The sequence below is a fragment of the Oryza glaberrima genome, chromosome 4 (genome assembly GCF_000147395.1).
Source record: "Oryza glaberrima chromosome 4, OglaRS2, whole genome shotgun sequence".
NCBI classification, from domain to species: Eukaryota; Viridiplantae; Streptophyta; class Magnoliopsida; order Poales; family Poaceae; genus Oryza; species Oryza glaberrima.
The window spans coordinates 25,312,531-25,318,009 of NC_068329.1; positions in this window are offsets into that span (position 1 = coordinate 25,312,531).

Below are 5,479 nucleotides of genomic sequence, written 5' to 3' on the forward strand. Positions count from 1 at the left end.
CTTATATCTTGGGACAGTACATTGGTTTATACATAGGTAACAGAGATGTTAGCTGTCGTGACCGAGCGAGCGCCTAAGCAAATAAAAGATGATTTTCCGGCTCGACAAAAAAGTCTTGTGAATGAGTTCAGTAACATCACAATGCTTGGTGTTAATCGGATGTAACTTTAGTAGAGGCATTAATTAGAAACGCGTTGATTGACAAATGAAAATTGTTTCACCAATGAGGAACACATACGATGGTCAAAAGATGAACAACATCACAGTCGGTGCTTTAATTTGCACAATCTGGACGGCATAACATGATAAGCAAAAAACCTGACTCATCAATTAACTTCACATCTGATCCCTGACCGAAACAATGTCAGATCGATGTAGGTAGAGGGACACCAAATTAATTAACTAGCTAGCATGGCCAAATATTAAAGGACATATATATACATATATATATATATATATATGTATATATATGTACTTTAATATTTACACCGAACTTCTATTTCCAACCATGTCGACTAGATCTGGACGTACGACAATTAAAAAAAAAAGTCAAGCGAATGTTTGTTAAGCTAACACGCGCAGTACAAAAAGAAAACTCTACTTAGATTGAATCCAAGTTTATTTTGTCCGGCCGTGCGTTAGCTTTATTTGACGTGCCATTGCTTCATTTCACATAATGAAAGCGACTAATAATATAATAAGTAAGGTGCGTACATGCTTCTATAACCCGTATGGTCACAAAAGTATTAGCATAGTCACTAGAATGCACACCTACAATTTGATTCAACCGGGTAAACATCAGAGATTCTTTTTGGTTTAGTAGTGGTGCATAACTCTACTCTTTAGATTTAAATCCTACTAGCTAGTAATCACAATTTTATACACATGAGTGTATTAAGAGATGTACTCGATTGTGTACGTATACTTGTCTTCCGAGTAATAAAAAATAATTTCATTTGAAACATGACCAAATTAAAATCCAAAGACAAATAATGAAAGCTTAAAACATTAAAAATCCGATATATTCTCTCCGCTCAAATAATTGTCGCTTTAGCTAACTCCTTAGTTATTCTTTTTTTTCCAAAACACATACAGTAGGCGCTCATATAAATGCGCACGCACTCACACATACCCATCCCTATAAGTACCTTCAAAAACTAAGCCAGTATATTCTATAATTCACGAAGTTACTATAGATGTTTTGTTGTTAAAGAATACATTGTCTACCACTAAAAATTAATTAACCGAAATGCAAACACACGTGACTAGTAATTTTATAAAAATATACATATTTCAAACATCGTGGTTTTTATGTTTTTAGATTCACAATGATAAATACATCCCTAATATATATAATTCACATGTTGTTTAACTACGTGACTTTCTAACGATTAATGCTCAAAGTTGGAAGCAAAGCTAAAACCATAAATAAACTAAATCGAAGAATGGGAAATCTAGAAAGAAGGACAAATCTTCTTCTCCCCAACAACGACGCCACGCGTACAAACGTTCGTGCGATCGTACGGCCTGACATTCACACACGCATGCAGCTTGTAACCCTGTCACATGTCGGCAGCGCAGGCGACTCCGAGCGAAACTGCGAGCGGCGGCTGTGGCGCAGCGTGGCTCTCCCACCGCTCACCCGAGACTTTGAAACGGTATGCATGCACGGCCGGATGCGGCCGCAGCCGCGAGCTAGCGAGCGAGCGATCGACGCGCGCGGGCGCCGTCAACCTAACCGGACACGACACGCCGCGACGTCGATCTCCACTTGCGGGGATCCGTGCTTGGAACGGTTCAAGGCCTTGCATTTCAATTCCCCGCTCGCCGCGAAGCGACATGCTGGGACAGCGAGATGTCGGGCGGTGGATTGGATGGATCCATATCGCGTCGAGCGCGCGCGGCCGGTCGAGGTGACGTCGCGGCGTCGTTGCTGGGCCGGCCGGGCGCCCGCGGTCGCTTGCCCCGCGGCGACCGGATCGAACCACGTACGCTCCACGCTCCAAGGTGTTCTTGTCACGTTTTCGCGTTTTGATTCTATATGACAACCGATTCCGCGAACTGTCCGGTTGAGATTGATTACCACTTTACAGGCATTTTCAACCTTTTCAAAATTTGATATTGTCAAATTTTTGATAAGTTAGCAAACATTATCCAGTTTTAATAGAATAGGTAAAATACCCAAATCTGATGATATCAAATTATCTATTCATGACCAATATTTGATAGTAGACTACTATCATATACTCCCTCCATCCTAAAAAGATTTAATTCTTGGGTTTCCGTGTTCAACGTTTGATTGTCTGTCTTATATGAAATTTTTTTATGATTAGTATTTTCATTATTGTTAGATGATAAAACATGAATAATACTTTATGCATGACTTATCTTTTAAAATTTTTTTAAAATTTTTTTAAATAAGACGAACGGTCAAAGGTTAGACATGAAAACCCAGAAATTGAGTTTTTTTTGGATGGATGAAGTATTTATCAATTTTAACAAATAATAATATGGTTTAAAATAATACCAATCTGCAGCAGGTCCTACATGCTAACTACCCCTAGCTCCGTATTAATCGCTCCATACTTTGGCGATCTTTCAGGACGATGCTGATCAGTACGGAGTATTAATGCCAGTTCAGCCCGATACACCTCCTCTGTGTATTTTGGCAATCTGTATTCAGCTTGAATTCTGTATGAACACTAATAAACGAGGCAACAAACGACTAGTGCTTCGAAACAGACCCCCGGACAGAGACAACTAGCGCAACTGCTTTGTGATGTATCTCTTGATAAACCCCTTGTTGAGTCCTGGATATCCTCTGCTCCGATCTTTTTGACTTCAAACAAATGAATGACTGTTTCCAGAAAACAACTTCGATGTACACATCTCGACGCCCTTTTCAATGCCAACCAGTAACCTGTCATCTACAATAAGATCTCCGGTGTTGACTAGGATATTTAATTTATCGCCTTGTTTTGCACTGTTCAATATTTAGTTCAAAAGATATACGGTCAGCTCCAAATCCATTTCCCTTCAATCTTTCGATACTATCAAGATTATTTACAAAGACTAGCAAACTATCGATCACAACATAAATATTTTAGTCTAAAGTTCAAACTATCGATCACAACTTAAATATTTTAGTCTAAAGTTTTTCAATTATTTTTTGAGGGCCTCAAGAGCCTGGGCATGCAAATATTTTAGTTGTGCTAGTCTAATCACAACTCAAGGTTCCCTTGAAACTAGGGGGTCAATAACGAGTCAGTTTAGCCCGTTGAGTTAGTTATCTTAAGGAACTAGCTTAGCTCGGCTTGTCAAGGTTAACGAGCTAAAAGCCTATCTCGACTTGGTTTGTGAGCTAGCTCACACACACACATATATATATATAATTTGTTTGGTGCTCCATGGTGTCCGGGCACCATTGTTAAAATTGAATATATACCCAATTCAAATGAGTATAAAACTTTTTCAATTATTTAGGTATTAACATTAACTACTTTACTAACTAGTTCAAAGCAAGTTTGAACTGAATTTGAACTTGTTTTTGTTAGATTTTGATTCTAAGTATGGAGCATCCATACATATAATTAGTTAGGTATGCAATCATGGATTGTGAAATAAAGTTAAATTTTAGTTGTTTTGTTGATAGGTATAGGTATGAATCGAATTCTTATAACTAGGTATATACTCAAAATTTAAAAATTTTGAAAAATTTGAGTGATTTTGTGCATTTGAAACCATGGTGCCCGGGCACCATAGTGCCCCATATGAGTGTATATATATATATGTATGTATATATATATATATGTATATATATGTATGTATATATATGTATATATATATGTATGTATACGTATATGTGTATATATGTATACGTGTGTGTCACCTTTATAATTTTTAATTTATTATTTTATCATATATAGACTTAATAATAAACACCAACTAATGGATAATTCACTAAATATAAATTGTTTGGTTGTAATTAAAGAACTAATCACTAGTTAAGAAGCATAAGTACATAGAGATATGGTCTCATGTAATAACGAGCTAAATGTCTTGCTTTCTTCGACTCATTAAAACTATGAGTTTAAGTCAATCCGATCCAATCTCTTACGATTTGATCTGAGCCATAAACTTTGAGGTTTTTGTCAACCCCTACTAGAAACGCGGGATTGAAAAAATAGAGAAATAAAAAAAAATCACATATTTTAATTTGATAGAAATGCAAGTGTAAAAATAGAGAATTGCAAAACATATGAATATGATAGAGATAGACTAAAAAAATTCCTAAGAGATCGGAACTCTGGCTAATTTTTCTCTAAAATCCCTACAAAATTATCTGCTCCATAGGAATTTCAAAGGAAATGATATGATTTGGTCTTCGCAGAAAATTTTCAATAAGATGAAGATCCTTCAATTCTTTTTTTTTTTTATAAATCAAAGGGGCATTAGCATTTCTGATTTACCCGATGGTTTGAGATGCATATACACTTTTTATGCTACTAGAATCGCATTACACTACTACTCTCTCTTCAGCGTGGAGATTATCTCCAGCCACAAGTTCCCCGGTGGTACATTCTGGGTCGATTCAATTAGTGTGCTATAAGTGCAGTATCATTAGCTCTCCAAGGGTAACAATCCAGTCTTTCCGGGCAAGCTTCAATTCCTTTTTGGTATCGTGTCAAGGTTCATACCCACGGGGAGTGTGCGTGTGTCATGTGCATGGTGGCTTTTCCAACATAATGGGTAGAACAAAAATAAGACAAAACTCAAGCTTAACTTTGGTATCATCATCAATCATTTGTCAAACTATATGATTTTCATCCTCGCAGGCACAAAAGAACTATATGATTATGGATTTTCAAATACCAACATCTATCATTAATTTAAGGTCTACTTCTATGCAAACATCTACCAAAATAGTTTTCTTTCAAGGCAAATTGCTGTGTGAAATAACGGTATGATCAGATTTGTTTTATTTCATACAAACTTTAAGAGACATCAGGATATAGAGGAGATTATCAGATAAATGAGATAATCAAATGGAATAAAAGTCCATAGTTACTCCACAAAATTGAGAATATCTTTTCCACACAAGGCTTGCCGGTTGCGGCTGTTATATGCTGTCTGCTGGAAGTACGTACGTTTTCAATATGGTTGCTTTCTGCCGGAATTTTTTACTTCAGTATCAGACTATCCTAGTTTGGTTCCTTGCTTAGACCAAACGCACGTAATTAACTAGTCGTGGGCACTGGATTCCATTTATTGGTATCCATCCATTTGTCAAAAGCCCTTAGATCATCAGCTGATAAAAAGTCTAGAGCATCAGATTGTGTGGTCTCCTTTACTCTGCATCCACATTTGAAGACACGCATGTCTTGTTTCTGTAGTTCCCAGGCAGCACTAACAAGTTCTGTCAACTTAGCTACAAAATTCATCGTCTTTTTTTAAGGTAACACGATGTCTAGAAGGATAA